The sequence below is a fragment of the Pelodiscus sinensis genome, chromosome 4 (assembly GCF_049634645.1).
Source record: "Pelodiscus sinensis isolate JC-2024 chromosome 4, ASM4963464v1, whole genome shotgun sequence".
Lineage (NCBI taxonomy): Eukaryota > Metazoa > Chordata > Testudines > Trionychidae > Pelodiscus > Pelodiscus sinensis.
In genome coordinates, this window is record NC_134714.1 from 9,849,669 (window position 1) to 9,877,123 (window position 27,455).

The 27,455-nt window shown below is 47.6% G+C and overlaps 1 protein-coding gene across 1 annotated transcript in view; it reads left to right on the plus strand.

Annotated features, from left to right (window-relative positions):
• Positions 1-27,455, plus strand: part of PELI2 (pellino E3 ubiquitin protein ligase family member 2) — a 228,053-nt gene that overhangs the window by 48,285 nt on the left and 152,313 nt on the right. The gene's annotated exons all lie outside the window — the stretch shown is intronic.

Genomic DNA, 27,455 nt, shown 5'->3' on the forward strand with positions numbered 1-27,455 from the left:
TCCGTGTGGGGAGGGTCTCCTTGGCAACATGGCATGCTAGTGGCCTGGGGAAGCCGGGATTCAAGCACAGCTGTAAGAAGAGTTATGGAGACACCTCAAGGAAAGAAGGAGTTTGAGCCCAGAGACTGGGAAATTGGAAATCTCTCTCCTGAGCAGAGCTCCCATGCTGGGAAAAAAGTGGGGAGTAAAGAGAGAGGCAGCGTCGGAAGCAAGGGTGAATTGGAGACGCCTGCAGAAGGAAAAAGGGCCAAGAGAGCTGCATGTTCACTTTGTCAGGACTTAGTGCATTAGCCCCTAGGAGGGGGAATATTAGATCAAAACTCCCGGCTGTCTGGGTTACTTGGCAAACCAAGAGAGGAACTGAGGAGAGGTGGCATGCTCTGTGCCCACGCCCTGCACAGTGTTTTGGACTGAGTAGGGTGCATTATGGGTAACTGGACGCATGAGGAGAGGGAGACAAATCAGAGGTGCCCCATGCCAGCTGCTGGAAGGAAGCATGGTTTAGTGCATACTGGGACAGAGTAACAGCATGATCTCACAAGCCTACCACATACACAGACATGGGGGGACATGAGAAAAGCTGGGATCATGAGATGCCAGGAATCTAAGAAGGGAGCCTGTACTCTTGAGATTTCCAGGCCTGTCCTGCTTCCAATGGGCACTCAGACACTTGGGTGCTTATCTTACGCTTCTCACTAGAGGATCTACAACCAGGTGGAGTTGCGTGTTCTGTACTTGCTGTGGATCCAGTCTCCTACCTCTACATGTGGATCTCAAGTTCCATAGAGTTTGGGAGTAGAGCTGGTTGGAACATTTTGTACACACAGAAATTTTATAAGAAACCTGCTGTGTCGTCCGAACTGAACAGTTTCATGGAGATGTTCGGTTTGGATGAAGAGACCCGGGTGCAAGTCCCTCCTTTGCCAAAATCAGAACAAGTGGGGATGCAAATCTCATCTGTGAATTAGGCAGAGCAGAGACTTGTGGCCACATCGCCCACATCCTCGGCTGGTGCCCCAACCGCTCTCTCAGGTGAAATTTTTGACCCAGTTCCTTTTTTGTAAAGAATGGCTTGTCTCCATTCCAACACGGAACGGAAATGAATTTCCACACCTCAAAAGATGCTGCAAAACAGAACGATCATCCTCCTGTCAGCGCTACACAGCAGTGTTTGATTGCGAGGGCTCTGTTTGGACCAAGCAGGTCCAAAAACTCAAGCCCATCTTTAGATAGTAGGGATATGTCTACACTGCAGTTAAACACCAGCAGCTGATCTGTACCAGTTGACTCAGACTCGGTGTGAGCTATGGGGCTGTTTAATTGCAGTGTAGACAGCCAGGTTCAGGCTGGAGCGTGGGCTGTGGGACCCTGCCCCAAATCTGCTGGCACAGGCTAGAAACGGGTATTTAATTGCAACGTAGACATACTTGGTTGCACACTTGTGAAGAATGCTGCAGCTGAGCGCTAAGATGTTTTTATCTGGCAGCAGAACAGTCCTGTGACTGAGAAGAAATTTCCCAGTAAAGAAGAGCCAAATCCTTTAATTGCTTCTGGGATCAAGACATCGGATCTTAGAATTTATGAGCCCATAGTTATTAACCTTTGCTTCCTGCTGGATATCTACAAAGCTCTGCCTTCCTCTGTGCAGGCAACTGAGCTAACTTTAAAACTTTAAAAGAAGTTTTGTCAAAACTGACCCTTTCCTGAAAAACTTTTGGTTTCAGTGAATTGGTTAAGAGCATAAGAACGGCCGTACTGGGTCAGACCAAAGGTCCATCTAGCCCAGTAGCCTGTCTTCCATCAGTAGCCAATGACACATGCCCCAAAGGGAATGACTAGAACAGGGAATCATCAAATAGTCCCTCTCCTGTCACCCGTTCCTAGCCTCTGACAAACAGAGACTAGGGACACCATTCCTACCCATCTTGGCTAATAAGCTAATAAGGTGTTTGCTGACCAAAAAGATTTTGTCAAAAAAATTATTCCCCACCAGGTCTCCCCTTCCGTCTCCAACTTACACAGACTAGAATAAGAATCCTGAGGGTGTCAAGACAGACTCCTTTGTCCCACCTCTCCTTGGGCTACTCCTCCTGGAGTCAGAGCTCTGGATTTTAAGCCAATTTGGTTTAGCTCTGTTCTAGCCAGGAAGATACAGTGTTCCAGTGTGTTGTCTGCAGAGAGAAGCTGCTGAAAGGATCTAATTAATTCTGTTCACATCTAGCGGTGTGGCAGAACCCAGTAGTGGTCAGCAAGGTTAGCTGGTGTCACATGGGACCTATGACCCTCCTTAAGCAGCTCATATAGTCTAGCCACATCTGGCAATTAAGACTTAAAATACCTTTGCCTACCCTTTTTGGAAGCATCTTCTGGGCAGTGAGACTGTGAGTCTGTGCAAATCAAATTAGAACATCCTCGAGACACATGAAAGGCTGCTAAGCAGAACTTTTTTTAGCCCTAAGATTTTGGTAACCACCAGCTGAGGCTCAGTCCAAAGCATAAGCAAGCCGAAAATACCTCCAGGAAAATGTCTTTGAGCCGTTGGAAGAAATCAATGCTAACATCACTTCACTTGAAACAACAGCATGGGTTGGAGGAGAAAACAATAGCACAGACCAGGTGGAAAGATCAGAGCACACCACATTCTGAAATCTGTGAGCGGTCAGGAGCAAAGGGGATGAGATAAAGGGAGGAAAAGAACTGAGATGTTCACACTGCTCGAGAGCACGTGGATTAGCCTTTCCCTGACCCAAAAGAACATAAGAGAATAAGGCAGGTTCTGATCTTATTGTCTTTCTTGACTCTTGGAAGCCTCGTCCTCTAGGACTAGAAAACAGAGCCGGACTTTGCACAGCATGTGCTGGAGAAAGCCAACCAAGAATATGGATGGAGGAGAGAGAAGCATCTTTAAACTAGTCAGTCTGAGGGGCAGACCAATAGGTGTAAGTCTACTCCTATTCCCCATGATGGAAGAGGAAAACCATCTATGGGAAGTGGTGCAAAACAGGCTAGAAAAAAAAGATGATGAACAATGAAATTGGACTTTTGATTTTCCAGGGTGGGTCCTCTCACATAAACAGAGAGTCATGAGTTTATTCCACTGAAGAAACCTTTGTGGGGTAAAATAAAAATTGTGGGTGCAAGATTAGCAATCCTGGTACTGGAGATCTGCTGCACAAAACAAAGATGCAGGGAAAGAGGACGATCTAGGTCTCAAAGCGCTTCTCAAATGTGGGGAAGCATCATTCTCGCAACGTTACAAATAAGGAAAGAGAAATGAAATGAAGGTCACCTACAAATCCAAGATTAGGGGTGTAAAGGGGTAACTGTTTAACTGGTTACCTGATAAGCTTTCCTTACTGGCATGGGATAACTGGTTAACCAGTGCCCGGCCCGGCTGAAAACCAGTTAAACATATAGCTTAGCCGTTTGAACAGGATTTTACATCCCTAGCCAGGAGCAGAATCCAGAACTTTTAACTCCCCTGCTAGCAGCCTAAGCCCCTGGCCAGCACTGTCTGATAGTCATAAGTTTAGCCACGGTTATTGGAGCCTTCAAGATGCGTCTGTCGCTTCATGAGTAGCATCAGGGTTTTGTTATTACTAAGTTTCCCTTCCACCACTATTCTTCAATGGAGGCTTGTCTGTTCATGACATCTTCAGTGTGTGCTCAGTGGGCATAGACTGCATCTTCAGTACAGTGCCCAACACACTGTGGTGTTACAAAATAATTTGAACTGCAGGATGCTCGCTTCTTTGTGTGTGTTTGTGTCCGACCAAGAACAAGGATCTAGACTGGGGCTTTTTGCTGCCCCTGGAGTATAAATATGCGCACTGGAAATAAGATCCAAGTTCTGATCAAGTAATTAACACCTGGAACTGATCACCAGGGCATGGGGTAGGCTCTTCATCACTTGGGGTGCATCTACACTGCACCATTATTTTGAGATAACTAGCGTCATTCCGAAATAACAAGGCGAGCATCTACACAGCCATTCCATTATTTCAAAATAACTTTGAAATAACGGATGGCTTATTCCGAAATCTGTGAACCTCATACTACGAGGAATAACGCCTCTTCCAAAATAGCTATTTTGAAATAAGGCATGTGTAGACGCTCCACTGCTGCTATTTCGAAATAGCCCTGCACCTGGGCCATTCTAAGTTATTCCTCCCCAGTGCCTCCTGGGGCTTTAAACCGAGATAGCACGTCTACATTAGGGAAGTCCGCCTCGGACTCATTTTGTGCTATTTCGAAATACACTTTTTTGGACTAACCATTCTGGAATTGCTTATTTTGAAATAAGCGTGCAGTGTAGACATACTGGGAGACTTCCAGTCAGGATAGGGTGTCTCGCTAAAAAACCCGCTCCAGCAGCTCAGCACTATGCTGTTGGGCAGGAGGCAGGGATCGCTGGCTGACATTCTCTGGCTGTCAGGACTCAGGGCTGGCAGCAGACTCGGACTCCCAGCAACCTACCATGCACAGCTGGCCTGTAGTAGGCTGCCTGATTGGCAGGCCCACCGATAGGAGGGGGGTAAAGGAGGCAGTTGCCCCCTTTCCAAGAGCTTCAAAGAGGTCCAGGATTCCCAGCTGTCACTGGGAAGCTGTGTCTGTATGGTGGTGCCCAGAGCCCTTTAAATTGCCACTGGAGCACCGCGCTGTGGGTTCCAGGTGTCTCTAAGGGCTGGGGGCGGGGGGGAGTATGGTGTGCTCCTAGTGGCGCTGTGGGCAGCTGCTCCCACCCCACGCCTTCCACCCAAGCCCCGCCGCTTCCAAGAGCCCAGAGCCAGCCCTCCCCCCCCACCTTGCCCTGGGGCCTGGCGTGTCTGTCAGCTCTCCTGCTGATTGGCTATGTTACCTGCTCTGGTCGGACAAGTCAGCAGACCCGCTCGTAAGCCCCAAAGCAGCAGCAGCTCAGTGTCTGCTCAGCTCAGTGTCTGCTCAGCTCTGCTCAGTGTCTGCTTCATCTCTGGACTCTGACTCCGACGCCTGACTTCTGCACCGCTCCAATTCCGGACCGCTGACTAACCACTAGGCCCAGCCACCGACATCCTGGCCATTGGCACTGGCCTGTGTTAGGCAGGAGGGCAGACTAGATGGTCATGATGGTCCTTTCTAGGCTTAAAAAAATCTGAAACCTATAAACCCTGCTGTGTTTTCTGGTTGCATTACAGCACTTGGATTGCGTCAGTGTCCTCATTATTGATATCTGGTGCCGGCTAAAACCCGGAGTAACAATGCCTGAAATCCAGTGACACCTGTAGAGTCACTCTGCTGCCAGTAAAAGTAGTCTTATGCTAGCTACTTAATATGATACGTTTGCCCAGACACCAATGCACTCATGTTGTAATTAGACTTCTAGGTCTTGCAAACTTGCCAGGTGCTTAGATCTCCTTGGGATGGGCATCCTGCTGTCAGTGCCTGGGGAGAGAGCGCGGTGAATTGTACGATTTGTACCAACGTCCATGTACAACTCCACTAAATAGACCTGGAGGAAGTGGATCATTGTCTCTGGTTCTGTAATCAGACCATTTGCCCTCCCACGCAGACTTGGTGCCACTCTTATTACCGAGCATGCGTGAGGCTGCTCACACCAACCTGCCGGGACAGGAGAAAGTCTTGCTTCAGACGCTCACACTTATGTCATTGGCCAGCTTCCTGCAGCTTCGCAGCTGCTGCTTTTGGAGAGCCGTGTCTTTTAACCACTGTGGTGTGAGCGCCCGTTTCGCAAATGGGTCGGTATTTGTCAATGCTTTTCCATAGCGAAGGCGGTGCAGTTATTGTGTGCGGGGTGAGCAGTCTGTGCTGTCTAGATGAGAGATTATAGTGCTAGAAAAGCTCAGAGAGGTAGCCGTGTTAGTCTGTAACTTTAAAAGCAACGAGTACTCAATTGACCATTGACAGGTACTGTTTTCCCCTCTCCCTTCTTTCTCTGTTATAAATTGTGAGGCTCGCCCCTTTTCCCCCACTCTGCCCATCTGAGGAAGTGGGTTTTGCCCACAAAACCTTGTGATGCTAGATACGTATTTTTGCTAGTCTCTCAGGTGCCACAGGCCTTCTTGTTGTTTATAATGCTAGAGTAGGGTTCCTGCTCGGCTAGAGATTCCTAGAAAATACACAGTATTCTGCAGAGATAATAACCAGGGCTGGAGTGAGTGTGTTTCTTCCTGCTGGGTTCATGTCCAATGCTTCGGGTAGCTGTGTGCAGCTAAACGCTCAGTCTTTGAAGTTGTAATTCTTGCGTGCACCCTGCAAGGGCTGACGGTGGCATCCTCATTGCTTTCCTATTCACAGGCTCAAAGGATCGTTGGGTTTTTCCATGCCTGTTTGACGCTATTTGCAAAAATCAAATAGGATTCGCTCCTGAACGAAAACCTTTCCGGTGCACGAGAATGCCCCATCTTTTCCTTTCATCCACCCACGTAGTGTGAGGTTTTGCAGTATGCGCTTAACAAACTTAGGATTTGTCAGACTGAGGGTGGACTAAGTTCCTTGGCTGAAAACTCCCTGTAGCACAGCCCCAGCTTGCCTGAGCCAATCACATCCCATTTCAAGCTTTGGGAGGTGTGAGAAGGGGGACTACGGAGCTGCTGCTGGCAAGATTATCAACCTGGGACTCTGCAAAATGGACCAGGGATTGTGGGTGCTTGGATTTGTACAGCGCCTCTCATTAATGGGCCACTCATCCAGGCTGGGCGGGCTCTGGGTACAACGGGGATGATAAATAATTAGTACTAAGGGTGGTGCTGTCACTGCATGCAGCTGATTGGGTCTCAGGAGCACAGCAGCCTGGGATGGCAAATGGGGTATTCCACACCAGGCAACCCCGCAGCTTAGGCTGAGGTCTGCGCATGGCTGTGAGAGCGAAATATTGAATCTTGCATCGGATGAGTAAAAGTGGAGCTTTATCGTCACCAGCATCCAGCTACGGAGACAAAGGGGGAGGCTGGCCAGACACCCACATGACCCCACTGGCAGAAGAGACGTGCATACTAGGGACGACTCAATCCTTGTAGCGTGGATGTTGGTGCTGTTGTTAGTATCCCCAAAGAAGTGGGACCTCTCGGAACGTACGATGCTTTGCAGCACGGAGTTGGGCTAGGTAGTTTTTAAATTGTTTCCAGGAGGTGCATCTCAGGTGACAGTTGGTGCAGTTGGCCGTGTCCGCAAATGGGGAGTGAACAGTAAGCCTTGGGCGTTTGGTGCACTCAGGAGAGTCATTGACGGGTGTGATTGAGACCAGATTTGAAGCCATCGCTCACCAGTGTGCATGTATCCCTACTGGGGTGCATTTGGCGCACAGGCCAAGCTGGAAATGAATTCTAGAATGTCCCCTTGGGGTTCTCAAAACCCCGCAGTGTCCGTCTTTGGCCTACCTGAGCGTCTGCATTAAGTCACAGACATATGAACCGCGCTACGTTAGCGTGTTAATGAAGGGCTTCTCGACTCGATGCTATCGCTGCCTAGGCACAACACGAAGTCTTCCAACATGTTGGAACACGATGTGCTTCAGTTCACAAAGGAGGTGCTGTCTGGAGAGCAGCTGAATGCAGTGGTGCAACGTGCGGCAAGCTGGAGCCTGTCTGTTGTTATCCTCCCCCGCCCCCCGCCATGGTAGAAATGCTCTGCAATATTTGTCACATTTAGAAGCTGGTTGGAGCGTCCAACACCCAGAGCACAGAACGTGTGAATATGAATTGGGCCGGAGCCAGTCTCATTCCGATTCCGAAATGAGAACTAAAAGCGCCTTGTCTTCCCAGCCCCCTGGCTCTTGATGTTCATGCCCTCCGATTTGTTGGCATTCAACTTCAAAGCCTGGGAGACAACCCGTGTGCGTGAATAGTCCATTGCCACTGCATGGCGTGAGGCTGGGGAGTGCGTTGGACGGGAGAGTTTGTCAGAACATGGTCCTGCGGGTTTAGTAGTCGGTGCTCAGTGCCCAGGATCAGTCCTGGACAAACAGCACAGCATGCTGGGAAGGGACAGGGCCCTGCTGGGGCTGCCACTGTTGTCCTGGCCAGTTGTGGGTATTTAAAATCCTGTGGCATGTCTTGTAAGACCCAACTTTTCCTCCCGTGACCTTTCTGGAGGAGACGGTGAAAAACCTGCCCTGGCTGGTCTCTTTGTGCCTTTGCTCCCCATCTCACTCCACCCTTTGGGTCTCTTCTCGATTCAGCATATGAGCTTGTCGAGGCAGAGACGGTCTCTTACTGCCGTGATTTCCAAGCTAGGGGTCGCAGCCCAGTCCTGGGTGGCGGGATGTCACAGGCACTGGGTCTTCTTGTTGCAGGGCGATCAGTGGAGGTGCTAAGGCAGCTTCCTGCCTGGCACCGTAGGCTGCGCTGTGCCCCAGAAGTGGCCAGGAACAGGCCCAGCTCCTAGGTGGGGGGCACAGCGCACAGGGCTCTGTGCACGGCCCCTGCCCTAAGCACTAGCTCCGCACTCCCGTTGGCTGGGAACCTGCTGCTGGTGGCTTCTGGGGAGCAGCCTGGCCCGTGGTGCCAGGAGAGGCAGGAAGCTTAGCGCCCCCCTACACCGCTGCCTGGGCTCCGCGCGAAGTAAGCCCCTCCTGCCCCAGCCCTGACTAGTCCCTCTAAGCTGTGCGGCAGCAGAGCTTCCCAGGGGATTAATCAGCCCAGCCCTGTTATAGGCTCAGGGCTCCATGTATGGAGCTGGCTGACTGGCCCAGAATGCCGTCCCCCTCCCCCCCCGAGTCCCCTGCTACACCCTAAAGCTCTCAACCTCAGCCCCACCCTGGAGCCCGGTCAAATTCTGTTGGGTCATGGGCACCAACAATTTTCTTCAACTGGGTCATGAGAAAAACAACGTTTGCAAACCGCGGTCTGGCTGTGTGTTTGAACAGGGCCTAACAAAGCAAGGCCCCAGCCCAAGCAAGATTCTCTAGCAAGAGCTTCTGCTGCAGGACAAAATGGCCCTCCGGTCTTTGCACGACACGTGGAAGTGTTGACCTCACTACAGTTGTGCTACGCACACTGGAGGGTGAACAAGGGCAGTTTGCACATCACCAGACAGGCCACCCACACAATTTAAACTTTGTTTTTAAACCCTGAGGGCTGGGGAGGCTGCCCCAGGAGTTTGAACTGCTGGAGGTGGTTGGGAACCAGAACTGAATTCAGCTTTCTGGCAGGGATAGTCCAGAAGCCACTGTGCCTCCTGGGTTCATCCGAGCGTGTAATGAAGTGTGAGATGACCAGGTGAAGAGCAGCATGCACTACGGATGTAAGCTCGTTAAAAGGGCTTATTCACCAGATGGAGGAGCCGTTCATGGCAGTTCTAATTTTTCATTAAAATGCCATTAGCCTCATTTGAGTCCCACTCCACATCTACCGCCCCAGATCCTGTCCCCCTCCCACTCCGGCTGACTATCATGTTCCTAACTCCTCCTCGCTATTGCAGTTCACAGCCAGCACCCCTAACCTCGTCAAATAGAAACAAATCCCAGAAGTAGCAGAGCCCCTGCCCTAGTGAAACAATTTCTTAGCTGTGGCTTATAAATCGCAAAGCTCACATGCAAGGCTGAATCTGCAAAGCTGAGAGGCTGTGTGGACACTTGCACCTGATGTATGCGAAACAATACTTTCATCTAAGGACCTCAAAGTGCTTCCCACCCATTACTGAGCATCCTAGGAGGCCTCGGAGACCTGTTGTGCTAGGGGCTGTACAAATTGACAATCAGACAATTCCTGTGCTGAAGAGCTTTGACAATCAGTCAAAGAATGGGAGAAAGGAAGTATTAGCCCCGTCATGGATTGGAAGCAAACATGATTGCCTGATTTTACACCCCTGAGCTCATCATAACTTTTGCCCTTGACTTGTACCGAAGCAGGAGCTGGCCTAAAGGACTTGCCCAGTAACACATGGGAAGTCTGTGGCAGGGCTGGGAATTTGAACCTAGGTCTCCCGAGTTCCTGTCCTTAACAATAGGATCATCCTTCCTTTCATGTATTAGGAGATTTGAGAACAGTCACTTGACATCTTACCTCTCCATTTTGGGATTACTAGCCTAAAGCACGAATTACCATGAGTAGAACCCTGCAAATCCATGTCCATCTGCTTTATATCCGTGGATATCTGTGGCTCATTTTTGAAGATATGGATGCGGATGCTGATACAACATTTGTATTCACACTGGGTTCTAACCATGAGTCCCTACTGAAAAAGGTATTTCCCCACCATGGTGCAACAATACATTCTGTCACAAAAGAACAGCCATACTGGGTCAGACCAAAGGTCCATCTACCCCAGTATTCTGTCTGCCAACAGTGGCCAATTCCAGTTGCCCCAGAGGGAGTGAACAGAACAGGTAATCATCATGTGATCCCCCTCCTGTAATCCATTTCCAGCCTCTGACATTGACGGACCTTACTTCCATGAATTTTTCTAGCTCTTTTCTGAACCCTGTTAAATTCCTGGTCTTCACAACATCCTCTGGCAAGGAGTTCCACAGGTTGACTGCGCACTGTGTGAAGAAAATCTTCCTCTTGTTTGTTTTAAACTTGCTACCTATTAATTTAATTTGGTGACCCCTAGTTCTTATTATGGGAACAAGTACATAATTTTTCCTTATTCACATTTTCCACATCAGTCGTGATTTTATAGTCCTCTATCATATCCCCCCATAGTCTCCTCTTTTCTAAGATGAAAAGTCCCAGTCTCTTTAATTCTTCTTCATAAGGGACCCATTCCAAACCCCTAATAATTTTTGTTGCCCTTTTCTGAACTTTTCCGATGCCAATATGTCCTTTTCGAGATGAAGTGACCATATCTGTATGCAGTATTCAAGATGTGGGCGTACCATGGTTTTATATAGAGGCAATAAGATATTCTCTGTTTTATTCTCTATCCCTTTTTTAACGATTCCTAACATTCTGTTTGCTTTTTTTGACTGAGTGGATGTTTTCAGAGAACCATCCACAACTAGAACTGTTACCCCAGTTCTAGGTATGTGTTACGGCCACTGTACTGTAAGAGCAACAAATACAACAAACCAAAGTGCAAGGAGGCCAAGTGACTTTCCCATAGTAACATTGTGATTCACAGGGGAAAATACAGGAATCCTGGCTCCCATTCCCATGCTTAACCCACTCTGGATACTACTTCTTTGAACGACAGTATTCTTCAGAGCTGTCAATAGCCAGAATAATCCTCCATTTTTCACCATGGCTGGTCCACTGGGCTGCATAGTGAAATCAGTGATGGTCAAAACATCTGATCGTTGACAATTTTGTTCAGATGCTAATGGAAGAGTTCAGGTTTGGATAAGCTATCCAAAGCAATCTCATCTAGACTCTGTCTCCTCAGGGAAGTGGAGAAAGCCTCATTGTTTCAGAACTTAATATTGGCGTGGACAGAGTACCAGTAAATATAGGATAGGAAAAAATCATTGGCATCTGACCAAGTGAAAGCTTCTGCCCAAATAAATGTATTTGTCTTTAAGGTGCCACAGGACTACTCCTTAGTTTTGCTCAAACAGACTGACAAGGCTTCCCCTCTGAAATAGGATGGGAAAGAATTCAACAATGACTGAAACTTACAGATTTGGTGATATGATGGTGTATTTTCCATCTCATCTGCTCATCTGTACAGAACTGCAGCACCTCTCATGGAATTAGAGTGCTTCGTTGCTTTCCCCTTGCAGGTGAAATTGGGAAGCGAGGAGAGAGGTGTATGAAAAATACAATTTAAAAAAAAATCAACCGCATTTCTTGGAACCTCAGGAAGGTTTAGCAAAGGCTTAAATAGTTCATCTGATTGTGTTCTCCCGTTGTTATACAAAAACTGGACACTCCGAGACTTGTAATGGGCATTTTTGTCAGGAAAATATGTTAGCATTTTCAGTCCCAGGACAGGTAGGTTATACAAAATAGCACAGGCCTGCACTGTTGTGAGGGAGCTACTTGAGATCATCTGTAGCATCTATCAAACGAAAGCCATTTCTCCACCCTCTCCCCCGTGTCATTATGTCTTAAATGTTTCCTGTCAGTACATTTTGTTCCTCATTTCTCTTGGTACACGCTGAAGTGGGAGATTTTATAATGATTCACAGCGTTCTACTCAGTAGCTTGAAGCAGCAACCTGGGAATCTGCTAAGTAGTCATGCATCCCGGAATATTTTGTACGCTATTCGAATTGCAGCACCGTAATTAAAAGGCACGCTTCAAAAAAGGGACAGAGGTGTGGGGTTTTTCCTTCCCAGCGGAGAGAGAGCATGGTGGGGAAGGAGGCAAGTTGGAGTTAAATATGAAAAGGCACAACAGGCAAATACTATCAAACAATGAGATGCAATTACTTTAAAATGCTAGATGTTCTGGTATCACCAAGGGAACTTGCTGTCTGATTAAAAATAATTGTTGTTGGCATTAAATCTGTTTGGAATTACTCCACACAATTCATCTCCTATTACACTGCTCCCACATGCCTAGCTTGATGAGAAGAAAAAGTTTTTTTCAGTCTGATAAATTGTGCTTTGTAAATATTTAGAGATGAACATTCTGGATCACTACTGAGTGACTTTTTTTTCTTTTTTCTTTTTTCCCCACCTACCTCCTGATGGAGCCTTAGGCTTTGTCTACACTACAGAGTTTTTCCAGGAATTATTGGGATTGCTTCTGCTCCTCTGAAATTTTTTTCACGAGGAAGAAGGGCTCTTCCAAAAGAGGAGGTTTTTCCGAAGTTTGGTCCAGTGTAGATGGGCCAAATTTTGGAAAATCTTCTTCTGAAAAAAGAATCAGAAAAAGGTACACAAATTGTGGAGCTCAATTTGCAAACCTTTTTCTTAAAAAGAAGTGTAATATGGACATAGCCTTAGTGTGAGGCAGAGACCATCAAGAAACAGATTAATCTCAGTTGGGTCACGCAATTGGGTGACTTTGACCCAAGATGACATACAGGGAAATAACTTTTATTGTAGAGAAAGTGGGGATGGAAACCTAAGGCTATGTTTACACAGCAGAGAAATTTTGGGATACTGAGGTATCCCAAAATAGCTATCCCGTGTCTTAGAATGGTGCTTGTTATTTCAAAATATTTTTCGAAATAATGAGTGTGCTATTTTGCCATCCTTGTAAACCTTGTTGCATGAAAGTTAAGGGATGGCTACAAATAGCATGTTATTTTGAAATTTGGCGCTGTTTAGACAGCACCAAATTTCAAAATAGCCTATTTTGAGTTTTTGGTGCAGTGTAAACACACCGTCGGTGTCCTAAGAATCTTGCTCAGCTGTAGAGAGCACTATGTAAATGCTTTCTGAATCCCAAATAATGCCACACATTGTGTCAGGTATTTTGATGTTGGACTAATGTAAAATCTTTCTGCCACATTGGTGCTCTAGTCATATGGACATTCAGATGGCTTCAATCTTGAAAATAGCAGTATGGATGAGAGATGTTGTGAAGCTTGCATAAAGGACTACTTCTGTCATTTGACAGGAATTCCTATAAACACAGTCCTTATACTATGCTGTACCTATTCAGGAGTCCCCATTTTGTGCTACTAAGGGCATTTGCATGCCAAGCCACCAGACTCCTTGTTGTTTCTCAAGAATTCACCCATTCTCTCAGCTTTCTTCCCCACCAGAAACCTGTGTGCTTAGGACACCTTTAGCGTCTCCATTGTGATTGTTCATAGTCCTCTTAACTGAGGTGCAATGGGGTTCTCTAAATGGGGTATTTGCACCCAACTTGCCAACAGCTGATGGCTCAAAACTTTTCATCTTTACTGTTTTATTTCTGTGGCAGTACTCCTGTAGTCCCTGAAATGTGACATTGGCTGCTGTACAGATGTATACTCAATACAGATGTATACTCAATACTCAATACTTTTATACTCTGGCTACGTCTACACTGGCATGATTTTCCAGAAATGCTTTTAACGGAAAAGTTTTCCGTTAAAAGCATTTTTGGAAAAGCACGTCTAGATTGGCAGGACGCTTTTCCACACAAGCACTTTTTGCGGAAAAGCATCTGTGGTCAATCTAGACGCGCTTTTCCGCAAAAAAGCCCTGATTGCCATTTTCGCGATCGGGGCTTTTTTGCGGAAAACAAATCTCTGCTGTCTACACTGGCCCTTTTGCGCAAAAGTTTTTCGGAAAAAGACTTTTGCCCGAACGGGAGCAGCATAGTATTTCCACAGAAGCACTGACAATCTTACATGAGATTGTCAGTGCTTTTGTGGAAATTCAAGCGGCCAGTGTAGACAGCTGGCAAGTTTTTCCGCAAAAGCTGATGATTTTGTGGAAAAACTTGACAGTCTAGACACAGCCCTACTCTGAGTTTAAGGCATCATGGCAAGAAGATGCAACAAGCAAAAGGGAGCAATTAATTTGTTTCTGGATCAATGACCCATCTGCCCCCAATTTTCTTTCTTCCCAAATCCTCTCTTCACCTGCTGTCTGGACTTCCAGTGTCCCTGCCTCATCCCTCGCCTCCTTCCTTCAATTTATCCCATAGTATGAACAAGGAAAAAAATAGTGGCACTCTTTTAAGCTCCACCCACAAATCAAGCTCCACCCTCTGTCATCCTAAACTGTGGCACCATTCACAGTGAATTGTGTGTCTGTTCATATAATCACATGGACTTTGCTGGGCTCCTCAGTGGTGTTTGAATATAACCTTGAGTAGAGCTGACCCTTTGAAGTGAATGGAATTCTTAATCTCTGATGGAACATCATTTTACTAGACTTCCTTCCCACACAGTATAAGCGTTAGAAAGCAGAAGGTGACAATAATAAAGGATAAACTTAAACAACAAAAGGTCTGGTAGCACTTTATAGACTAGCAAAATATGTAGATGGTATCATGAGTTTTCGTGGGCACAGCCCAGTTCTTCAGATGACCGGGACATTGGTCAGAGTCCTCGTCAGGGGGGTACTGTAGTCCAGCTGGCTTATTTTTCTCTTTCTCCATGTTCAAAGAAAATTAAAAAGCAGGAGCTCTTGCCTGTCTCCCACTAGTGCGTATTTTCTGAGAGAATGCCAATTCTAAGTATTTGTTTTGTGTTTGATTAAAACACAAAAGCAAACAGTGGGTATTAATGGATCCATTCGTTTATTGTGAGGATACATCTTTTTAGAATTCCCCAGCTGATTTTCAGAAAGTGAGCCAATAAAGTGAGCACACCTTGCGTTATTTACAGCTCTTGAGCTTAAATGGAATGTCTGAATAAACAGAGCTTGTTTGAGTTCTAAAATTCAAACAAGGACAACACTAAGCTAACTTCTGGAAGACTGGGATTCTGGGACATGAGGAGGATTTTCACACAGCGCTCTCAAAAGAATTTAAGGGCTTGAGGCATAATCCTTCTTTGGAAAACCTTTCTCTCTCCTTAACTGTGCATTTTAATTCATACTCACAAGGTAGAAGAAACTGGGCAAGAGTTTAAAAAACAGATAACACACCAAACAGGCATAGAGACTTTTTTTTAAACAATCAGCTGAGTCATCAACTCCTCGTAGTTAATTATACATGCTTGCAGTTCCCTAATTAAAGTAATTATTTACCTTGGAAAGTGGGGAGTCATGGCTTTTCAGTCACTCTTCAATTAGCAGTGCGTTTGTGGCCGCTGTTTTCCACTATTTTCTGGAGTTCAAAGAGAAGGAGGATAAACTGATCTACTCATTAAAGGTGAAATCCCTGGAGGCTGCAGAAAACCCATCACTACAGTTTTGCTGCAGAGGGAGGGAGAAGGTAATACTGCCTTAGCTCATTCAACAGGCCTTTACTCTGGGCTTTTATGCCCTTCACTTGGTGCAGCAGTCATGCCCAGTGTGATTGGCAGTTTCTAAAAAGCCAGGGAAGAAGGAAATGTGGTGGATTTCTTTTGCAAGCCATGGAGCAAACTGACAGAGAAGCAGAGAGAAGGGAGGAGGATATGGCCAGGCAGGACTGTGACTAGGGGTTTGCAAATTCTTGCCCAGAAGAAAGGATGCAAAGTGGAGACACAAGGTGGCTGTGGGCCGGCCAGTGCAGATCTGAGCTGAAAGCTCTGCTCCTCACCGGGCTCTGGGTGCAGCCAGGCTGTGTGCTTTTCTCCCACGTTAAATTCTAACCTAGCTTTGGTTAGGGGAAAAAGGAGGAAAACCCTCAAACTCACTATCACATAAAGAGTCAAACGTGTCAGTCTCGATCCACTCCCTTGAGTTCAGCTGAGTTACTTTGGGTTCTAACTGGAGTAACGAAGTTAGCACTGGGAATATATTTTGTTTTTCCTTTTTGCTCTCAGTGCAAAGCGCAAAGATTCCAGCCTTCCCCCTGCAGCAGCAGTCTGCCTGCTGCTGTGTTTCTAGAACGGGAGCATGCCAATGATTTGCTCTTTTTGTTTGTTCTCCAAAGAGAGCAGCTCACTCAGCTGTCAGATACTCCCGGGAGCTTTGAAAGGGGAGGGGATGCATGCCTGCAGGGCAGCAGAGATCACAAACCACTGAGCAGAACTATCAGGGCAGGCATTGTGGGATACTGGCGGGAGCCAGTTCTCTCGACAAAACAAACAGAAGAGTCCACACTGGCTCTTCGTTGAGAATAAAGGGAAGGGAAAAGACAAAAGTCTCTTGCAGCGATGGACGTTTTTTGTCTCCAAAACTGGTTTTTTTTGTCCTGACAAAAGTCACATTGCAGTGTAAACACTCTCACTGTTTTGTCGCCAAAAGGCCGGTTTTGAGGATAAAACGTGCCAGTGTTGACAAGGCCCAAGACAGACTCTGAAATCCTTGTCCTGTGTTTACTTTGGACCCCACAATAGCACGATGGCAATTGAAACACAAACCCATTTTTCTCCACTCATTACACTTAGGCCACCAAATGGCAGCGACTTCCTGCAGCTACTGAGCCAAGTTGGTTCTACCACTAACAAACTAGGCCTGCAAACGTAACTCTGCTAAGTCAAGTGACACCATCACAGGGCCTAACCACATACGTCACACCATCAGGGGCTCATCTGCCTGCACATCCTCTAATGCTAGCCATGCCCCTCTGCCATGTACACTGGCCAAAGTGGACAGTCTCTACACCAAAGGATAAATGGATACAAGTCAGAGATCAGGAATGGTAACACACACAAACTTATAGGGGAACATTTTAACCTCCCTAGACATGCGGTAATGGATTTGAAAGTAACCATCCTTCTGCAAAAGGATTTTGAAAGCTAGTTACAGAGGCAGACAGCTGAACTGGAATTTATTTGCAAATTCAACTCTATCAATTTTGGACTGAATAAGGATCTTAACTGGTTAACATATTACAAAGGCAATTTCCCCTCTCTGGATATTCACATTTCCCCGTCAAATACTGTGAATGAGTCACTTTCACCCTGACTTGATTAGCCTCATTAACACAAGCAACTTCTTCCTTATATATATTCTTGCCTCTATTACTTCCACTCCAATTCATCTGATGAAGTGGACTTTACCCACGAAAGTTTATGCCCTAATAAATCTGTTAATCTCTAAGCCCTGGTCTACAGTAAGGAGTTATTTCAAAATAATGCCCCTTATTTCAAAATAACAAGAGGAACATACACACTATCAAGCCCGCTATTTCGAAATAAGGAGCTGGTTATTTTGAAATAATCACTCCTGCTTTCCAGGAGGAACAATATTTCAAAATATTGGTAGTGTGGACGCTCCACTGCTGTTATTTCAAAATAACGACTTCTCAGAGACTTTCAGAGTGCTTACTGGGACTCTAAGTCAAGGTAACGCATCCACAGTAAGGGAGCCCGCCTCGTTCTAATTTCAAGGCTTCCCTGTAGTGTGGACACGCTAGTTCTAAATAGTTGTTTTGGGAGTTATTTCGAACTAATTTCCTAGTGTAGACGTGCCCTAAAATGCTACAAAGCTCCTTGTTTTTGTCTTCTAAGTCGGTATAAGTCATGTTTCAAGGGAGGCTGCTTGTGTTAAGTGTGCTGTTCCCTAGCTTAAATACAGGGTTGGGGTTCTTTGAAAACTATCAGTGAATGACCTTCTGTACTTGTCTGTAAACACTACTCTAAGCTGCCAGAGTAGACAAAGATTTGTTTCCCCTACCAAGAAGAGGCTCCGTTTTTTGTGTGCGCATGGCAGTGATGGTGTTTTTAACAGGAACAGGCTACTTTCTTGGGAATTACTTTCCCCTCAAGGCTTTTTTTAAAAATTGATTGAAAAGAGACTTCATTTTCTTAGTATGTCGTAGGGACTATCGACCACAGCTTGTATCACAGCCAATCAGATCACAAGAAGCAGACAAGACATCACTCCTCAGCACTCCCTCCCGATTTAAAGACAACACCACTTTCAAAGGTTTGACCAAAAAGACTAATACAAAAGTAAGTCAAATCCCTGACTCGTTTAAATATTTTTGCATTCCTAGTGGTCAGTCTCCAGACTCATACTCTGTGATTATGTTAGCAAGAAAAAAGGGATACTTTTAGATGCAAGAAGAAAGGCTGGATTCATTGATGAGCGCAAGTCCTCCTGCAAACAGGACGCTAGTGTTCCTGCAAAATATTTGCAGGTTTGAAAATGTCCTGTAGTAAAAACAAACAAGTAAGAGTCGTCACTACGCAGGGGAAATTGTGCAGTTAGGTACCAAACACACTCTTTGCAGGATGTACTTTGTAGAAATGTTATTTTTGTGAAGTTCTCAGAGTGGTGCGGCTGTAAACAGAGGGTTGGCTTTCTAGGTAGCAATACAAAGAGGTACTGTTCCATGTCCTAAGGGGAAAAAATAAATGGCTTTTGTTACTTTAAATAAATATGGTGATGTGGCAGCAATAAGATCGTTGTTTTACTTCACCTTCTGTCTGCGCAGCCAGTCATTTAATCTGTGCAGTTACATCTGTATGAAAATAATGCTGATCTAATTGTGGCCTTGATCTAATAAACAAACTTTGATTTCAGTACCTTCCTGAATTCTGTGTTTGATTCTTCTGTCTTTTCAGAAGGTTCCTAAGACATTTTGATTCTTCCTCTCTGTTGCTTCTTCCCTTCCATCTTTGGGGTAGAAACCAACCTCTAACTAGGGGGCTTTGGAGGAAACTTCCTGGCTGGGTGAGTTATTTTTAGTCACTTGCTGCCGGGTCTCTTCCTCTAAAGATGTTAATACTGGCCATCAATGTTCCCTGTAAGCGGAGTGCTTGAGTGGTTGCCCAGGAAAGATACAGGTGCTGCCCAGCTGATTAGCAGAGTGCCTACAGCCGGTAGCATGTGTTTCTACTGGTGGTGCACATCCACACACAGTATGGCAGTTCCTGTTTGTCTTGTGGTGATAGCCAGCCCCTAACCTCAGATCCAAAGATCTCTGAGCTTTAGAGAAGTTCACGTCTGGTTTCGGAGTGGAGTTTCATGACTAGATCCGTCTTTATAAAGGGATTATTTATTATTTGTTTGTGTTGCTGTAGTACCCAGAGTCCTCAGTCAGGCCCAATTTTGTGCTAGACACTAAACAAACACAGGCCAAAATGAAAGTCCCTGCTCAGGAACCAAAGCTCCACATTTAAACTTGCGAGTTCAGCTGCTGCTACAAATATTGTGCTTTGGGTCTATTTATAGTCTCCTGCAATTAACATAATTTGCTCTAGCATGGGGACTGCTCTACGTACAGATGTAAATGAGGCCTTACAGCTAAATACCATTTAAGTGTCAAATCTCTCACAGACAGGAAAAGCATCTTTGTTCAGCCTGATATCCTCTGGGTTCATGAAATGTTATGTGTGTCCTGCCTCATCGGTTACCTTGCTCCTGACTGAAAGCCCAGTTAAGTTGGCTGGAGTCTTTCCTCTGGCTTCTATGGACTTTGGACCAGGTCTTTAATCCATATACAGGAGGTAACGTTAGTGAAGAAGATAGCCACCACGGATGTCAACGTATCCTCTTTGACGATAAAGATGTCCCTGATAGCTCAGTTACTGCTGGCTGTGGATATTTTTAACAAAAATACTGACAAAGGTGAAGACTCTCTTCTCTTTATCCAGATATCTTTGGAAGGGCAGCTAGTCCCTAACAAGTACATTGTGTGCATCTTGCATATATCTGTGAAAGGCATATTATTTCTACAACACATGCCCATTGTGACTTTGGTTGCGATATCAATGAGGCTCTTTAGGGCCAGATCCAGTGACCATGGTCCAACTCACATGAAGCATGCTACCCTTCAAGTAGTCTCAGAGACCAAGAGGAGATAAAACATTTCCCTAGGAGATTTTGAGGGGTCAGATGGGAGATGGAATGAGACCCCAACAATCCATTCAGCAGCAACTGAATTCACCAAAGGTGACCCATGTTATGCAAAACCCTGGAAGTTACTCATTCCGCCTCGACGCTCGCAGCATGAGTTCCAGGAAACCCTGTTTGTATTTTAATGAGTTTGGAAGGAATGCTGAATAGCTGCATGGAATTTTTACTGAGTAGCTGCCTGCCTCTCACCTGAATCCGACTGCAAGGGGCGTGCCTTCTTCTACACACTAGCTCAGCTCTGTTCTATGCAAACCTGCTGCTGTTTCAGGCTACGTCTGGACTGCAGGCTTCTTTCGGCAGAAGCTTTTTCAGAAGAGATCTTCCGGAAAAACTTCTTTTGAAAGAGAGCATCTACCCAGCAAAAGCTCAACGAAAAAGCGATCTGCTTTTTCGAAAGATAGCGTCCACCCTGATTGGATGCGATCTCGCATTTCAATTGTGATCACTGTGGACGGAGTAGCCACCAGGGCACCTGTGCTTTTTCCTGGAGGCCTCTTCTTTAAAAAAAACCCACTCTCTTCCGCATTCACACACGCCTTTTGCAGGGTGGAGCTGTAGGTGACTGGGCAGGGGAGTACAGGGGTGTAAGCACCCACTGCGAAGATTCTCTGGATGGTGAGTCTGGGCATGGAGGGGACAGCTGGTTCTTCCAGGTTTCCACTGTGAGGCAAATCCTCAGCCAAAGCAAGGCTGTGTGCTTGGTTGCCCCCCCCATCAAATCTGGGCCTCATCATCAGGCCCCCCGCCTTGCCAGTGACCCCCTATCTACCCTCCTCTGTAGCACCTGAGTCTGCGGCATGACCTGCAGCCAGCCCACCTCTGACCTGCGCCTAGGAAACAGCTGTACCTGCTTGTGCGCCGTACCCTTAATTTCCTTATCCTCGTATCCTGCCCCAACATTTAGGGTGTGTCTAGACTACAGGGTTTTGTCAACAAAAGTGGACTTTTGTCGACAAAACTATACCTGCGTCTACACTGCCGCTGAGTTCTGTCGACATAACGTTGACAGAACTCAGCAGTTTTGTCGACGGCTGTAAATCTCATTCTATAAGGAATAACGCCTTTTGTCGACAGAGTTCTGTTGACAGAAGGCGTTATTGCATCTACACTGTCCTTTGCGTCTACACTCTCATGTTGACAAAGCGGCTTGCTGTGTCGATGGAACTGGATGTAGTCTAGACGCTCTTTGTCGACAGAAGCTTTGTCGACAGTATCTGTCAACAAAACTTCTGTCAACAAAAGCCTGTAGTCTAGACGTACCCTAAGTGGTGTGTGAGGAACCCCCAGCTGGCCAGCCTGTATTCCACCCTGGTACCTCAGCCCACTGGGGACACTATTTGGTGCTGGTGGCTCCTTCATGGAGCCACGAGCCCAAGAGTGTATCTGGTGGGGGTTCACCACCTCCCACAACACCTGCCCCTTCTGTGGCAAAACGGAGACCCTGGCAATATGCCAGGTTGCAACTCCTATTCTGGCTCTTCCGGAACATTCTCCTCTGGCTCTGGCTGCTCTTCTCCTCCCACCTTCGGATCTCCGCAGACCCCACCCATGGCCCTGCGAAGTCAAGGGATCTCCTCATCCATCTCCTGGCACTGGCCAAGGTAGCCGGTCTTTCTGCCAGGAAGAGGATGCTGGTTGGAGGGTGCTCAGCAACTGTGAGGCCTATGAAAGTCGCGTCTCTGGGCGGAGTTCCTCTGGGCCGTGTCTGCTGGCTCCCTGGATGCTTTTGAGGAGCAGCGGGAGCTCTCCGGGGTTCTCTGCTCCATGTCCCTTCTAGCAGCCTGCTTTTGACTGTGGCACCCTCACTCCCATCCCTGGTTTTTTTTTTTCTTTTGCTGTCCCCTAAAACCTATGTAGCTTCTCATCGTTAGGCTGGGAGAGTCAGACCTCAGGCATGCAGTAACAACCCAGCTGCAATGGCTTACCCTTCCAACAGGCCTGCAGTGACTCAGTCCTTCGGCACGCAGCCGCAGCCTGTGCCTGAGCCGAGCCTGGGTCAGATGACCTAACCCCACCCAAGCTGCAGTTTCAGGGCCTTCCTCACCTCAGTGCAGAATATGCACTTGCATAGGGCACCCGAAAATGTGCAGCACCCCTGGGTCTTAATGTCCACCCGCCTGCCTCTCCCTGTCCCTGCTCAGTGGCTCTTCTTATCAGCCTGCCAGACCTGTCAGCAGAACATGGAACCTATGAAAGAGCCACTCACGTGGTGGAGAAGCCTTTTGACAGGAGATTGCCACGCCCACGTATGTACTGTCAGTTTCTGAATGGCCTGTGCTGGTCTACAGGGCCTGAGTTTCAAATATGATCATCAGACTCTTGAGACTCCAGCCTGCTCCTGTGTCTGCCCCAGCTGTCTCCAGTCTTGTCCTTGCCCTACTCGCTCCGGCCCCGTTGCTGCCTCGGCCCCGCCGTGCCTCTGCTCCCTGAACCTCCTTGGACACTCGGACTCTGGTCACCCAGCTTTGATTCTTGGCTTGTATCTAGATGGCACTGCTACGGCTTGTCCCTGGGCTCTGACCAGCTGGCTTTGATCCCTGGCTTGCACCTGGGCTCCGGCTACGGTACTGATTCTGGCTTGTCTGTGGATCTGGTCTCCATGCTGACCCTGGCCTGTCCAGATCTTTTGGCCTAGTCCCAACACGATGTCTGACTTGGACCTCTGCTCCTGCTACTAGGCCTGCCTGCAGAGAAGCAGCCCTCAACAGCCTCTCCCTTCTCCCATCATGCAGCTGAGCAGAGGGATCCAACCCTTTTACTTTCCATCCAGCCGAGATGGGGGAGAAGACGTGAGTGGCACGTTGTAGAGGGCTACAGTAAATTGTTTCTTTTGGGACGAGAGGGCAGAATCACGGAGGAGATTCTGATTCACCCTTAGAAAACATTTTCTTTTGGATCAGTCTCTGAGACAGTAGTCACCCACCGATGGATCGCAATCGACCAGTGGCTCACGGTGCCCCTAGGAGTCGATCGCCGTGGTCAGCTGGTCGGGCGGCTGCCTCTCTTTGATCCAGCCCAGCTGGAGCGTGGCGCAACCTTGGCGGGCTGAACGCAGCAGCCAGCTGGGTTGGAGCAAAGAAGAGCAGCTGCCCCTCGTTGTTAACTTGCTGGCTGGAGAGTGTGGTGGGGAAAGCATGTCTCCTGGTCCGGGGGAGTGTAGGAGGGCCGGGCCTGCCCCAGGAGGGGGCGGGGCTTGGCGGCCGGCACTCGTGGCACACCGGGGACTGGGCTACACCGGGCTGTTCCTCATGGGCTGTGTGTGGGGTCGGGGTCCCTTCCCCAGCACCCTGCTGCACCTGGCCGGGCCGGAGCCAGCCCTGGGCAACCCCAGGCTCTGCCTGCCCCAAACCCAGTCCCTGCCCCAGCTCCGGAACCGCTGCCTGCAGGCAAAGGGCTCAGCTGGGCAGGGAAGAGACTCTGTCCCCTCACGTGCCTCTCCTCCCCCCAGCGCTACTCCCAGGAGGCTGCAAGTCCCAGTGCTGCTGCCCTGCCAGGGGGTGTGCTGTGGGCACAGGGATTTGAGGGTGGGAAGGGGGTGAAGGAGGATGCAAGGACAGTATAGGAGGGGGTAGGGGCTGCACTAAGGGGCATGGGGCGATGCAGGGGATCAGGCTGCGGGGGCAGGATAGGAGGGGGCAGGGGTTGCACTAAGGGATCTGGGGCAATGTGCAGGGGATCAGGCTGGGGGGGGATCATGGGGCTCAGGGGAGTGAGGCTGGAGCAGAGGGAAGATGTGAGGGGGGGATACAATTTGCAGAAGCTGCACTTTCCTTTACTCCCCATTTCTTTGCCTCCCTCCCCAGCTAATTAGTCGTCTGCATTCTCACCCTCTCACCTTTTCTGCGTTACTGCCCCAACCTCCTTCTGCCCCCAAACTCCCTCTTGTACCCCCACCCCACACCCTCTCCTGCCACCAAACTCCCTTCCAGGCCCTGCCCTCCTCACACCGTCCTGCAACCCCCTCTCACTCGCTGGCAGCTCTGTCCCACACACTGAACCCCTCATTTTTGTTCCCACCCCAGAGCCTAAGGGGGTCCACAAAATCCACTAACTCCAGAACCCCAGAACAGTAAATCTGGCCTATGGGAACCCCTGAACCTCAGTCTTCCCTATCCCTTCCCCTCGCCAGCGGAATGAGGTGTCTCATTTGGGAGCCACATTCGTGAGGGTTGGGGATTTAGGGAGAAGTTTTTTTGCTTCTCACTTGTGTGGTCCCCAGCTGATTTTTCTGTGGGTCAGTGACCTCCGACCCAAAAAAGGTTCCCCACTCCTGCCATAAATAAAGAAAACATTGAAACCTTTTGTTTTGGACATAATATTTTACTTTATTTAAAATGAAGTTTGATAGATTAACACGAGAAAGTTAAAACACTTAATCTGTTTAATAATTTAAATTAAACCTTTCTCCCCAGCTGCAGCCCCAGCACAATGGCCCCGGGTGTAATTATGTAACGAACAGCGAGTTTCCGTAGAAAGATTTGGAGAGGCAGGGCCTCATGAAAGGGGAGGGATCTCAGGGAAGGGATGGGGTAGATCCTGGCTTTGCCTGACACTTAAAAAGTGATCTTGGGTGTAAAAAGGGAGGAGACCACTGAGAGAAATTCTGGGTCTGACCCGATTTGCTCCTCCTATAGAAAAAGCCTCCCACTGGCAGGTCTCAGACGTTGACCTTTATTCCAGTCAGTTCTCACCAGTCTCTCTCTTCACAGCCCAGCTGCACACACCCACCACACGCCACATTGCCACAAATGAGCCCACAGAGAAGCCTGGCTTCCCTCCCACACACGTTCCCGCTCATAATTGCACCTTCACAGATGAATGTTCAGCTCTTAACCTGCACTTGGGCATACACACAGGCCTGCACTTTGCAAACACCTACTAAAATCCTAGCACATGTGCAGCCCCTTTATATAGTGACACATCCGCAGACGCACACGTGTTCGCTGTTTTCATGCTTTTGCGGAGTGGTGTAACATACATACCTCCTGGCTGTGGTGCACTGGCCCATCTATTAGCACTGAGACCATTACAGAGAGAACAATAAATCTGCTCTACAGCCTTAGCTAATAGCCCACTGGTTTTTAGCTCATGCAGTAGAAGCTCATAATTAAGCTCCAGAGGTCCCAGGTTCAATTCCACCCACTGATGAGCTGGGTCTGTTCACATTACATTGACCCATAGGAATGGCCGTGCTATGTTGTTCACTGTCCAGTTTTAGGCTGTCTCCAGGTGTCTCAACCACATTCCCTTGAAATGGAACTTGCAGCAGCAATTTTTCCCCACGATGCAAATTGCACATGTGTGTATTGCCTAGGAGACTTCATTCACATCATTTGCACCAAAATGCTCATACAAGAAACGTCTCTAGATCTATTTAGATCATAAACTCTGGGGTGCAGATACCATCTGTTTTGCTCTGTGTTTGCACGGCACCTAGTTGGGATTTAATTGGGATTGGTCCTGGCTAGAGCAGGGGGCTGGACTTGATGACCTTCTGAGATCTCTTCCAGATCTATGGTTCCATGATTCTAGCACACTGGAGTTCTGGACTATCCCTGGTTCTTTGGTGCTATGGTAAGACAAAGCAAGACAATGCTAGATCAGGGCCTGGATATTAGAATTCTCCAAGGAAACACACAAATGTCATCCTCCAGAATAAAATACAGGACTATGTAGCACTTTAAAGACTAACAAGATGGTTTATTAGATGATGAGCTTTCGTGGGCCAGACCCACTTCCTCAGATCAAATAATGGAAGAAAATAGTCACAACCATATATACCAAAGGATAGGCAGAGTAAACTTAGACCAGGCATCGCTCTTACACTTGGAAACTCTCCTTTGTAATTGATGTTCCATAATTGCATTCAGGCTAAGGAAGGCAGATGAATCATGAAGAAAAATCATTTATGGAAATGATATTCCCTCCTCCCTGCAAATTACAATGTGCTAAATTGTTGTTGTAGAATTATGATTGTCTAATAAGGAGAAACCTTAGGTGCAGGTTGCTCTTTAAATTATTGTGTTGGCTTTGAATGTTGTGTAATTCACCGTTGCTCTTGCTTATGCACAGACAGAAGCACCAAGCTAAGCCGCGTAGCTGGATTAGATGGAAGGCTGGGGGTTTGGTCAAACTGCCGCGCAGTCTTCTCCTTCCGCATGAAGGGAATTGTGTGCGCAGGTCTGCATCACAGTCTTTGGAGAGAGGTTTGTAGTGCTATCCTAGGCTCAGCAGTTAGGGGCGCTTAGCACCACAAAGTGTCCACTTTAATCACGTGCACTCACCCTAGGGCTGGAATGACAGTGATTTGACTCTCGAGGGCTATGTCTACACAGCAGCGTTATTTTGGAATAACTGATGTTGTTCCGAAATAACAGGATCCACGTCTACACAACAAGCGGTGATTTCGAATTAATGTTGAAGTAGTGTTGAGCTGGGGGACTTCTTACTCTGACTCCTGTAACCTTCATTTTATGAGTAAGGGAAGTTGGGGGAAGAGGGCTCTACCTTGGACTCCCTGCTGTGTAGACAGCACCAAAAGCTGAAATAAGCTATTTCGACTTACTCTACGCAATTAATGTAGCTCAAGTTACATAGCTTATTCCGGCTTTAGCCCTGCTGTGTAGACATGCCCCTAGGTTAATGCTCTTCTTTCCATTGACAATTATTTAGACACAGCAAAGTGCTGCTTTTTTTAGCCTTATTTTTCATTCATCTATGTTCTCAACAGTTCCGGTGTCCCTCTGAACAGTGCAAACCATCCACTGTGGCCAGCTATCCGTCTCAGTTAGGTATGGGGCACCTAGGGTTGGAGTGGGAGGAGCTGGGGGTATTTGGCTCTGGGGGAGGGGTGGGTGCATTGGGTTGAAGCGGGGGGGTGGGGAGCTGGGAGTGCCTGGCTCTGGGGGAGGGGTGAGTGGCTCTTTGCACTACTATCCACAGCTATTTTGGCTCTTAGTGTCTAACACTGGTTGGCCACTCCTGCCCTAGCCTCTGTCAGAAGCCATGAGTGGAAGATGCCGATGCCTTGATGATATTCAGCCAAACACTTGTGTGACAGGGACTGTGTCTTTGCAGCACCAAGCAGCTGTTTGTATTTTGGCCCAAAAATCTGCTGGACTCCATCACGTTGTATAGTGCCTCTCCATTTACCCTGCTGGTTTGAATGGGACCGCTTGTACTGGTGGCAGAATATGGCCCTCAGAACAAGTCATGAGTCATTTGGGCTTGC